Here is a 13,687-nt window from a genome sequence, read left to right as displayed (position 1 = left end):
TGGATGCTGGATGCAGATGCTGGATGCTGGATGCTGGATGTGAATGCTGGATGTGGATGGTGGTTGCAGATGCTGGTTACGGATGGTGGATGCAGATGCTGGATGGCTTCTTTCTGTAGTAGTGAAGGAGACTACTGTGGGGGGGTCCTTAGGGCCAAGTATCTCACCTAAGCTTCTTAAGAAACATCCTTGAGAAGTAGAGGCCATTATTGTCACCATTACACAGCTTTAGTAAGCAGCTGAGAGAGGATTCAAATCCGATTTGAAGTTGTAAACACTGCTGTTTTTCTTGTTGAATGAGCGGAAAGAAAATCATCATCCTATTAGGATGCACCTATTGGTTAGCAGTGTTCAGTAGCAGAGGCTATCTCATTCACTCTTAGAGGGTAAACCATGAGAAGGACATGGATGCAGACTTGGGGAGATGCTTCAACCTTTGAGGATGGATGGATCCAAATGTTTGGCAGTTCTCTCTGTATGTCCCACTCAGACAACTATGGATGAAGACTTCAGGTGAGGGCTAATCTAGAAGCATCTCTACCTCACCCCTCTGACCCCACTTGTTTGTAAGCACTATCTAGTGTTGTTTTTAAAGACCGAAGTAACTGCAAATGTTAAAAATATTGAGAGATTTTTGCATAAAACCCCAGATAACTTTCTCTTCACAGGGTAGACCCTGGAAACTCCAGGACATTCTAATTAAGATAATCCTTCTATTTGATAATAAGAGCATTGAAAGTCAAGAAGTTAATGTCTATTCGGTCACAAACTATCAGTACTTCCCCGTAGATCTAACGCTCTGGCTTGCCAGGTCTCAGTTCACCAGCCCCGTGGCTGGGGTTGCAGTCGTCCCCACTAAAACCACAGGATGGAAGTATGGGAAGTGGCTTCCCAAAATTAGACCGAGGTGCTGTCACAATAAGAGGGAAAATGGTCACTATAAAATCAGACTTTCACTACAGTTCTTAGTAAATTACTTCAGGGTTCTGCCATTAATTTTTTGTAATGAATAAATCAAAGTGGACACTAAACAAGAGACATCACAGGCTTGATCTTGGAGATCTTTAGATTCAGCTGTTAATGACCTGCTGAGACCTCACTCATGGTAAATGCTGTCCAGGCACCTTACCACCACTCAGCGTTTTCCAAGTCCCAGACACAAAGGCTTTCTGCATCCCTGAGAGCACAGAGCCCATTAGGAAGCACCTATCAGTTAGTACGTTTCAGTAGCTGATAGAATCTTATTTATTCTCAGTGGGTAAAGCATGAGAAGAAAATGGTTGCAGACTTGGGAAAACGCTTCTCTTCTAGCCATTCCAGCCTGACTCACATTGGAGTGAGGACACGGGATACTAATTTAAGGGGAGAAAGTCAAAAGTAAGGAGGATTTTACCAATAAGCTATTTTCCAGCACTGTGATGGTCAATTTATATTGACCATAAAATAAAATACATTTTATTCAGTTCTTATAACATCCCTGTAAGTTAGGGATCATTAGTTAAAGATGGAAGAATTAAGACAAGAAGTGGCTATGCACCTTGGACAAGCCCATATATCTAGGTACTGATTGTGAACCCAGATGCTGATGTTGATTCTCGCATTTCTGTTCCTCTTCTCTAATTTTCCCACTAAAGCATTTACATTTGCCTATTTACCCACACCTAACATCACATTGGACAGACTGCAAGCTCTCTGAAACACAAATTTTATCTGTCTGGGTCACTACTCTATCACCAGGGCCCAGGTAGGTATTTGTTTCAATAAATAGCAAGAGTTAATACATGGATGAATGATTTGCTTCATGCTTAGAAAAGTCATGATATTTATTTTATCCTACAATCATTACATTTGTTTATTTGCAGCACCTTTGTCACCTCCACCCCTAGAGCCCATTGTTCACAATCCATACTCTGCCAATCACATATAAATCCATACACAAATAATGTATTTTTGTGATAAATCATTCAGAAACATACTTCACTTAATTCTTACCACAACCATAGGTGACTTACATATGTTAAGAGCCAGGATTTGAGTCCAATCCAAACCTGTCTGACCCCGGAATTCTTAGCATTTTCATTTTATTGATTTATTTTTAAGTTTTGGTTTATTTTCTGGGTACATGTGCAGGTTTGTTTTATAGGTAAATTGTGTGTTGTGGGGATTTGGTTGTTCTACAAATTATTTTGTCACCCAGGTAATAGGCATAGTACCTGATAGCAATTTTTCAATTCTTACCCTCCTTCTATCCTGGTGTCTATTGTTTCTTTCTTTGTGTACGCATTCATGTGTACTCAATGTTTACCTCCCACTTAAGGATATAAAGGAAAGGGATACTCTCTTAAGTGACAACATGTGTTATTTGGTTTTTAGTTCCTGCATTAGTTTGCTTAGGATAATGGACTTCAACTACATTCACGTTGCTGCAAAGGATATGATCTCTTTCTTTTTTACGGCTGTGTAGTATTCCATGGCATATGTGTACCGCGTTTCCTTTATCTGGTCTGTCATTGACTGGCATTTAGGTTGATTCCATATCTTTGCTATGGTGAATAATGCTGCAGTGAACATACATTGTTCACACATGAACAAAGTGCATATGGCTTTATGGCAGAGTGATTTATATTTCTTTGGTTATATACCCAATAGTAGGATTGCTGGAGCTAATGGAGTTCTGTTTTAAGTTCTTTGAGTAATCACCACAAATGCTTTCCACATTGGCTGAACTAATTTAGATTTCCACTAGCAGTGTAGAAGCATTCCCTTTTCTCCACAGCCTTGCCAGCATCTACTATTGTTTGACTTTTTAATAACCATCATGACTGGTATGAGATGGTATCTCATTGTGGTTTTGATTTGCATTTCTCTAATGATTAATAATGTTGATCTTTTTTTTTATATGCTTGTTGGCAGCTTGTATGTCTTGTTTCAAAAGTGCCTGTTCATATCCTTTGCCCACTTTTAATGGGGTTGTTTTTCTCTTGTAAATTTCTTTAAGTTCCTTATAGATGCTGGATATTAGACCCTTGCCAAGTGAATACATTGCAAAAATTTTCTCCCATTCTGTAGGTTGTCTGTTTACTCTGTTGATGGTTATTTTTTGCTGTGCAGAAGCTCTCTAGTTTAATTCCATCCCATTTGTCAATACACAATAGCATCTTATCATAACTGTTTATTTTATAAAATTAGGCCATACCCAAATTAGTTCTTGTACCTTGCTTTTCTCACTTAACAATACATTGTAAGCATATCTCTATGATAACATGTGTAAATCTAATTCAGTCTTTTGTTACAACTGCATAGTATTTCGGGGAATGAATGTACTGTGATTTGTTCAACTCCTCCTTTATTGATGAGCATTCAGGAGGTTTCTGGCTTTTGTTTTTTGTCATTTTAAACATGCTGCAATGATGTCTTTGCCTACATATTTTTATTTACTTGTGCATTTGTTTTTATGGGTAGATACCTGAAGTAGGATTTCTGAGTTTGAAGATATATGTGATTTTAAAAAATGTAATCGATATTATCAGACAGCTTTTCTAAAAGGCTATAGCATTTCTTATTTCTACTAGAAATACATAAAGTATCCCTTTCTTTTATATCCTTGCCAAATTTGTGTTACCATTTTTAATTTTTTTTCCAGTTTGCTGAATAAGCGGTGATGTTTTAATTTTCTTTTCCTGAATACCAACTTTGAGTGTCCTACCGTATGTTTATTGGTCACTGATATCTGCTCCTGTGAATTGCCAGATTATAGCAGAGTCTTCCATTGGGTCATCAAATCCCATTTCCTCTTCTTCTTAAACACGTTAATGGAGCTACACTTCCCAGACTCCTTTTCAGGACAGTATGATCATGTGACTGATTTATGTCCAATGGAATGCAAACAAAAGTCATGGGCTTCTTTACTCTCAGGCCTATCCCCTCAATCCTTCCATTTGTGATTTTTTATTTCTGTCTCCCAAGTGCCAACTTAATTCAGAGGACTCTGAGGTCCTGGAGAAGGGCAGAGTTAAATAGGAAAGAACATGGGCATGTATATTAATGATCACCTACTGCATAAGAAGATCCATTTTAGTCTTCTTAGAAGGGGTACAGAAACTTAATGTATTAAACTGTGGATATTCAGATGTTATAGAGCAGTTACCAGCATCTTTGTAAATACTCTGTTGATATTCTTTGTTCATGACTTCTAAAAAAGATGTTTAACTTTTTCCTTAACATTTCTGAATCATCTGATGTAAACATTAACTTCTATTTGCAATGCCTCAAATTTCTATTTTTCCAATCTCTTATTTGTCTTTTGATTTTATACTAATATCCTTTACCTTCATTTATTTTTTAATTGTCACGTTAGTGATTTCTGAAATGCTTTGTTATTTAAGAAGTGTTTCTTCAATCTGAGATCTGATAAATATTGTCAGTAAGTGTGTATTCATACTTTCTTATGTATTATTTTAATTTTAAAATCTTCAGCATTTTGAGTTCTTTGTGTTGTTTGTAGGAAGAATTGAGCTTTGTGTCTTCCCAGATGGATGGTCTATTATGTTAGAAACTTTTATTAAACGAACCTTTAGTTTCTAATTCAAATTGAAATGTTACATTTGTCATATGTTTATTTACATACAAGGATGTATTTCTGCATACTCTATTGCTTTTTACTATAATATCTGTTATCTGTCTATTTTAATGACAATACTGTTTTGACTAGAGCATCTTCAGAGTATGTTTTTATATGGGTGATAGGACAATTCCTTCCCCATCATTCTTCTTTTCCAAAAATTGTATGGAAATCATTCCAAATTTGTTCTTTAATGACCTTACTTTGTTCCATTTCCCTAAAAATTATTCAAGAGAAAAAGAAAATATTAAAAGTATAAAATGTGAGAATTCTGATAGAAATTGTTGGTAAATAGTTTTATTAGTCTGGAAAGAGTAGATAATTTATGATACAAAGTCATCCCATTCGGTAGCATGCTATGTCTCTCCATTAATTCAGATCATGTTTTATGCTCTTTAATAAAATTTTATAGTTTTATTCAGATAAGTACCATGCTTGCTAAATTTATTCATAGATATTTTATGGTTTTTATGACTATTGTGAATGGACCTCCCCTCCTCCCACTTATTTCTAACTAGATATTTTTAGTATTGAATGATCTTTGATTTGTTGCTTCTGTGACTTATATTACACTAGGAAGCCCTCCCCACAGTCATTGCTATAGAGAATGTGGGAGAATTCCAATTTTTTTTTTTATTCTGACAAAATCCAGGGCGTCACAAACTATGCATCATACCTGGGATATTCTGGGAACCAGGTTTAAAAAAAAAAAAAAAACTGTTGGACTGCAAATGTCTAGGGAATAGATGAATGATCAGGTATAGGCAGAGGTTGAGCTAAACCAACGTATCTGCTGCAGGTGAGCTTGTTCCTCTTGAAAGAGCAAAGTAAATTTCTATGTGCCTTGGGTGGAAGTCAACACTAGGTGTTTATAAATCAGTGGTCAGAGCAAGTTCCAAGTGAGGAGCTCAGGGTGAGCTGGGCCTTTATGATGAGGCCATGAAAAATGGAAATAAGAGTACCATGCAATGGGCCAGTAAAAGAACTGGGACCATGGCAAGTAGAGAGAGAGATAAGAATGCCCAACAGAACCACGAGCAAAACCAGAAAATGAAAGCTTATGAAGGACCCACACAAATAGATGGGTTCAAAGTAGTGTTGTCAAGGTAGGGATATAAGATTAATGTTATTTTTATATGCTATAAGTTACTGAAAATTTAAAGACAGAAATACATAGGGATAATTTTGATAAAAATATACAATACCTGTACATTGAATATTATATAAATAAATAGACAGTATAAATTAAAGAGACCTACAAAATTAGAAAGATATACTGTGTTTGTAGTTCAGAAAACTCAGTATTATTAAGAAGTTGCCTATTCGCCTCAAACTCAAATAAAAATTCCAGCAGGCTATTTTTTACGGTACTTTATAAGCTGATTCTAAAATTTATATGGAAATGCAAAGGACTTACAATAGCCAAAATAAGATTGCGAAACAGAGTTGGATAACTTATAGTATCTGATTTCAAGACTTAGTTTTAAGCTAGAGGAATCTGGCCAGGTGCGGTGACTTATGCCAGCACTTTTGGAGGCCGAGGCGGGCGGATCACGAGGTCGGGAGATCGAGACCATCCTGCCTAACATGGTGAAATCCTGTCTCTACTAAAAATATAAAAAATTAGCCGAGCGTGGTGGCACGTGCCTGTAGTCCCAGCTACTTGGGCAACTGAGGCAGAAGAATCGCTTGAATCCGCGAGGTGGAGGTTGCAGTGAGCCGAGATCGTGCCACCACACTCCAGCCTGAGACTCCGTTTAAAAAGTAAAATAAAATAAAAGCTGGAGGAAACAAAATACTGGCATTGGTGTAAAGACAGATACATTGATCAACAGAATGGACTGGAGAGTCCAGAAATAAATAGATCCATGCATATACAGTCAGCAGATTTTCACAAAAATGCCAATGCAATTCAGTGGAGGAAAGAATCATGTTTTCAATAATAATTGATTAGGAAAGAAGGAAGGGGGAGAAAAAGAAAGTAAGAAAGAAAAAAAAAAGAAAGAACCTCAACACTTACGTCATACAATATATAAAATGTAACTCAAAATGGGTTATGGATTTAAATGTAAGAGATAAAATCTAAAACCTTCTAGAATAAATCACAGAAGAAAATCTCAGTGACCTTAAGTTTGGCAAAGACTTCCTAAATAAAACACAAACACCAAAAAGTGTAAAAGCAATACCAATAAATTGGATTTTATTAAAATTAAAATTTTTCATTCTTCAAAAGACAAAAATCAAAAGGCAAATGACAAACTGACAGGAAATATTTGCAAAGCACCTATTTGACAAAAGACTTGTATCTAGCTCTGATAAAGAAGTCTCAGAATTCAATACCAAAAAAACAAACAATCCAGTAAAATAATGGGCAAAAGATTTGGCAGATAGTTCACCAAAGAAGACGTGTGGATGCCAAATAAACACACAAAAATATCCTCATCCTTAGTCATTATGGAAACTAAAATCAAAACTGTAATGAGATACAACCCCTGGAATGGCTAAAATTAAAATAAAAAGACTAGCCACAGAGCAAGCAGAATTCATACACTAAGGGTAAGGATATAAAGTTGTATGACACGCAATGATTATGAAAAATAATTTGCCAATTCCATTGAAAGATAAACACCCAGGTATCATATGATCCAGTTATTCCGTCCCCAGGTATTTCCCCAAGATAAATAAAGGCAAATGCCACAAAAAGACTTGAACATGATCAAGACATGAACCTGTGAAACACACAACATGGAGAACACTTAAAATACTTATCCTACATTAAAGATGCCAGGTCAAAAAAAAAAAAAAAAAAAGTGCATGCTATCTGAGTCTATTTACTTAAAATTATAGAAAGTACAGATTATACTATAGTGATAAAACAGGCTGCTTGGGGATGATAAGGATTACAAAATGGCTCAAGAAAACCTTCACAGATGATGTTTATATTCATTAACCTGATTACAGTGATGGTTTTACTGGTATATGCATATATTCAAAGTCATATCATTATACACTTTATTTATATTTATTTATTTTTTGAGACGGAGTCTCACTCTGTCACCCAGGCTGGAGTGCAGTGGCATGATCTCAACTCACTGCAACCTCCACCTCCCAGGTCAAGCAATTCTGCCACCTCAGCCTTCTGAGTAGCTGAAATTACAGGTGTGCACTACCGTGCCAACTAAGTTTTGTATTTTTAGTACAGACTGGGTTTCACCATGTTGGCCAGCTGGTCTCCAACTCCTGACATCAAATGATCCACCTGCCTTGGCCTCCCAAAGAGCTGGGATTACAAGCATGAGCCACCATGCCTGGCCATTTATGCACTTTAAATAGCACAGCTATAGTATGTCAATTCTAATTTAATAAATCTGTAAAAAGAACACAGGGCCGGGAGTGGTGGCTCACGCCTGTAATCCCAGCACTTTGGGAGCCAAGGTGGGTGAATCACTTGAGGTCAGGAGTTTGAGACCAGCCTAGCCAACATGGTAAAGCCCTGTCTCTAATAAAAATACAGAAATTTAGCCAGGCATGGTGGTGTGTGCCTATAATCCCAGCTACGAGGAAGGCTGAGGCAGGAAAATCACTTGAACCCGGGAGGTGGAGGTTGCAGTGAGCTGAGATAGTCCCACTGCACTCCAGCCTGGGTGACAGAGGAGACTCCATTTCAAAAACAACAAAAGAATACAGAGATACAAACAATGCCACTCTTTCATCTCTTGCCTGTGCTTTCCCCCAAGGCAAGCTTTTCTTATGAGCCAGAAGGATGGGTCCAGCAGTTTCGAGTTCCCATTCTATTCGTTTAACAACCCCAATGGAGAATTTTTCTTTGGTAGTAGCTCCAACAAAACATGTTTCAGAGATGGACATATGATATTTTCCAGTAGGTTTAATGTAGCCGTGAGCCAAAGCACATGCCACATCTGACTTTATGATAAAGTTCAACAGGGCAGGTAGGAATTAATGCACATGGGGTTGATGAAATGATAAAAGGAGGGAGGGATAGGTGTCCAGTGTCATGTGGGTTTTTGATCATTTGAGGTCACGAGTTTGAGATTATCCTGGCCAACATGGCGAAACCCCATCTCTACTAAAGATACAAAAATTAGCCAAGCATGGTGGCACACACCTGTAACACAGCTCTTCAGGAGGCTGAAACGGGAGAATTGCTTGAGCCGGGGAGATGAAGATTATACTGCACTCCAGCCTGGGCAACAGACTGAGACCCTATCTCAAAAAAATAAAAAATCAGTCTGCCAGAAAAGCTGGATTTTTCAATACCTCTGAGAGAATGGGATCTGTCTGTTCTTCTTTTGTCCTTTGATATCCCTTGAAAGCTTTTCACCTTTCAATAGTTGTGCTTCTCTAGAGTGAATTGGAGGGAGATGACGCCTAGAACACCAGCCCCTTAAGTGCAGGGATCTTTGATCTTATTCACGGATATCTCTCTAGGGTGTAACCCTCAGTAACTATTTCATGACTGAATAAATCCCTCCCTCCCTCCTTTTATCATTTCATCCACCCCATGTGCTTTGATTCCTGCCTGCCTTGTTGAACTTTATCATAAAGTAAGATGTGGCATGTGCTTTGGCTCATGGCCATATTAAACCCACTCATAAGTATCTCTAAGATCCCAAATATTTAGTGGAATGACTGTCCTTTCTCCTGGAGAAGAGTGTCTCACTGGGGCCCTTGGTGTAGCCAGTTGGAGTAGGACCGCCTGACCTCTCCCCTATTGGCCTTGCACCTGCTCCTGTAAGCTCATCAAGCCAGCATTTGACAGGATTAAAATTTGATTGGACACCCTGCTGGGGCACTGTTCAGGAACTCAATTGTGCTAAGCAATGGAGTAGCACTTATTGGTTTCAGAGGGGATGGAAAACAATTTAAACAACCTTTGTTCTCTTCAGTCCAGACACACACCATTGCTCTGTTGACTCAGGAGCAGCTGCTGACACCAAGCAGAGACAGAGGCTCTGTATGAAATCCTTCCCTCATTTGTCTCTAGCACATCAAGGAAAAACTGCATGCACACATCAGGCAAAATCCTTTCTTTGGACCATCCTTCTAATTCAAGTCCTGGCTGCTTTTCTCAGGGAAAGCAGAGTGAGGCTGGCAGATAGCAGAAGTCCTTGAGTCTTAAGGGGATGAAAGACAGGAAAATGTAAAAGGGTTTTGTTTTTTTTTTTGTTTAAGGATATAGCTTAGGCTGCAGGGAAAGTTAAAAACACTGGAGAAAAAGGAGTGAAGAGGTGACTCAGGAATTTTAACTGAGACAGAGTGGGTGAATGGCTTTATTGCAGGCAAAAAGAAGCACTAGTCCACATTTACTAATCCAAAGGGCAAAAGATATTTTTAAAAAGCAAAAAATAAAAACAGAGTTCAAAAAGCAGTCCAGTGCAGCCCAGAATACAAATCCAGGGAGTCTGAACTATCAAGATTTCTGAGAAACACAGATTTTCACAATCAAGTAGAAATACGGATTCTGGATTGAAGAAATCATGGTGCTGTTAGGACACCTAAAATCTTGAATCAGCTCAGGTTGGGGTGTGGCGTTGGCAGGAAATGGAGCGATGTTACAGCAGCAATCACACATCCACGGGTTTCAGGATTAGGTCTCTAGGGTGAGATTTTTAGGTCTGTTGTGAATCTGGTCCAGTGCCTGTTTTCAGAGAGTTCCTAGTTTAGAGGGAAGGACATATGGGTATTTTGACAGAGAGTGAGTTGTGGAATGTGTGGTGATCAAGACGAGTGGGAGTGGAGCAGTGCAGGTCAGGTAAGCTTCCTTCAGGATGTCAGCAGGAGTTATAACAAAGGTTTAGTGTGTGTGAGAGTGTGTGTGTGTGTGTGTGTGTGTGTAGCATTTATAAGCATTCTAGGGAATGGTGACTGCCGGAACAATGGCATGGATACTATACATGTTAAGGACCAGATAACAAACTACAGCATTCAGTGGAGGTAGATTTAGAGCCTTGGTTTTCAAACTTGGCAGCAAATTGTGATCATTAGCAATGCTTTTGAAAGTATTAATTCTTAGATGCCACCTCCAGAACTATTGATTTACTTGGTTTGGGGCGGGACTTTAGAATCTGAATATGTATAAATTTCATCAGGTGATTCTAATGAGTAGTCTGAATTGAGGAGTACTGGTTGAGAATACCTGTTGTTCATTAGTGCCTTTTTTTTTTTTTTTTTGCAATTTAGTATATGTCTTTATTATATAGTTTTTAGTGATATCCCTTGCTCCCATTAGGGGAATTACCTCTTTCTCATCTGTGGCAATCCTAGCTAGGTGGCCACATGTCATTGTGCAAGTTGAGCACTGCACAACATGATTGACCAAGACTGATTTGAGGGCTGAAATCCTGCCCTGGTTCTATTCACCAACCATGCATCCTGGTGGAGAGCTGTGCCTATTTCAGGGGAAGGGCATTTTTCTCCAACTTGAACCAAGGTGTCAGTTGCCATGGTTGTCAAAAAAGATGCTCACTCTACTTTAGCCAAGAATGAGATACATGATCAAGAGTACGCCAACAGGAATTTATCTCTCTTTGGACTTCGCTTATTAAAGATGATGGAAACCTTGAAAGAGCTAATTCATTCTAGTGAGCAACCTGGAGTAACTCCGTTGGCACCTTCTACAAGGGTCTCCCAAAACTCTTTAGTTCCTGCCCTTTTCAAACTACCCCCTTCCCCACCTTTCCATTGACTTAGTGCTTTGGAGGAAACCGATATGGCTTAGGGGAATAACCTCTTATAGGAGGAGAGGTGCTAGTCAACCCTGGAAGGCCAGGGAGGAGCCATACAGAGTTGCCTGGAAGGATTTCTAGGTAGAGAAGTAGCAGGAACAAAGATGCTGAGGTTGAAATGAACACAACACGTTTGAAGAACAGTAATGAGATTAGTTAGTCTGGAGCACAGTGAAAGGGAATGATGTTAGAAAACCACAGACAGCATATCAGTGCAGTTTAGTGGATGAAATCTTGGGCTCTGGAGTCAGCCTATCTTTTTCAAATTCACTACCTTCCAGCTATGAGCCACTGGTCAAACTAATGGACCTCTCGATGCCTCAGTGTTTTCATCCATTAAATGAGGCTACTTACAGAACCTACCCCACAAAGTGGTTGAACATATTAAGACATGTCAAGCTCAAGTGTTTAGAAAAGTGTCTGGTATGTAAGTGCTCAATAAATGTTAATTATTGTAAATTGTGATAAAGATTTTATTTTTATTCTTGGTGAAATAGGAAGTCCTTGGAAGGTTTTAAGCAGGAGAGAAACATAGATTGGTTCAAGGTTAAAATTATCTTTCTGGCTATTATATTGAAAACAGACTGAATTGGGCAATTGGAGAAGCTGAGATCCACGCAGCTGACGATGGTGATGGTTAGAGCTGGAAGATAGCGGTTTCCTACTGTGCTTCGGTTACTCAGAGACACTTCCTGTTGCTTTCAAATAAACATTTCTCGCTGTTATAGACTTCAAGGCTAGAGGTGGTAGGAGATAAAGTGGAAGAGACAGTCTATGGCCAGATCATGTAGGACCTTAACCACCATTCTAAGGAGGCTGATCTTTCGCAGGAAGGCAATGGGGAGTCTTTGAAGGGTTTTGAGCAGAAGAATGATACAATCAGATTTGAGTTTTCCAAAGTTCTCACTGGTGTTCTGTGGAAGAAGAATAGGAGAAGAGAGATTTGGAGAAGAGAGATTTAGAGACCAGAGACCTAGAAGTGAGTGTCATTGAGTAGGTGGCTGGAGGGAGAATATTCTCATGGTGACATTAAAGTCTTGGGAATAACAACTAAGACTATTTTTCCTTCCTTTCAGTGACGGGTAGAGAGTTTTCAAGAGGACTCCAGGTTCCATGGTTGTAATGGGTGAGTAGGCTAGAACCTGGAGAAATACCATCAAAGATGGTTTGATATTAAGCCAGTGCTGGAAGAATTCTATACAGTAAAAATGGCAGGACTTCATCAAAGCCCCTGAAAATAATTTCAGACTCCAGCCTCTAGGCCAGAGGTTATGACCTGCAGCAGTGTGGGGGCCAAAACTAACATGGGCATGCTTTGTTAGACCCTCTAACTATCTGAAAATGACAATTTGCTGCTACAGGGATTTTATATTAACGTTTGAATTTTCTATACAAAGTAATCTGGCAAACCAGGCCAGGCCCCTGTTCCCCCTGGCAGTTATGAATAGGAGGCCGGAAGTGGCGGTGCCTTATCCCCAGGTTCCAGAGTCCCCATCTGGCCCATCTACAAATTTCCTTATTGCCCAATCACTGTAGGCCTCTGCAAAGGTGAACTCTGCCCATGTCCTGTGCTGAAGAGGAGAATTAAAGCTATGGTGAAGCCTAGTGCTTAGCTGTAAAGAAAAGGTCGTGGGGTGAGACACCTGCTTGTTCACTCCCTAAATGTGCCCAGGCCTCACAGATACCCCATGTTTGGCACCTAACAGCATCCTGGCAATGGTCCCCAGGGCCAGCTTCCCTTGGCATCCGTACTCCCTCCCTTTACGCACCACTTGTACCCGGCTTCCAGGCCCTCAGAATAATTGGGTCTGAGCAAGCATTCCCTCTATAAATATTAATTTGGATATGCTTGGAATCCTCTGCTTCTTTTAGATGAATTGTTAACTAGCTTTCTAATCCGAAGCTTCTTGACAAGCAAAACAAGATCTCTCTGCTGGCTGCCTCTTCCTTTATTGGTGTGGGGGAAGGTGGAATTCATTGGAAGTTACAAGGGTTGATTTTACAAGGTGAGCTTTGTATGGTCAGGCTCCCTGAAGCTGCAAACACCCTATGTTCCTCTGAACAATCTCGATAGAACCACTGTTGGCAGAAAATCAGTATAACCTGACCAGGACTGCGATCTTCAGCAACAGACAGATCATAATTAGGATCTCAGCGCTGCCACCGAGCAACAGTGTGAACCTGGGCAAGTTACTTCACCTCTCTGGGTCTCAATTTTCTCATCTATGAAATAGGGATGATAATAGGTGCTTCCTATGAGCTTAATGAAATTAAATTAGGTAGTGCATAGTTATATTTCAAAAAAAGAAAAAATATAATA

The sequence above is a fragment of the Piliocolobus tephrosceles genome, chromosome 17, assembly GCF_002776525.5.
Source record: "Piliocolobus tephrosceles isolate RC106 chromosome 17, ASM277652v3, whole genome shotgun sequence".
NCBI lineage: Eukaryota > Metazoa > Chordata > Mammalia > Primates > Cercopithecidae > Piliocolobus > Piliocolobus tephrosceles.
Note: the sequence above shows the minus strand (reverse complement) of the source record.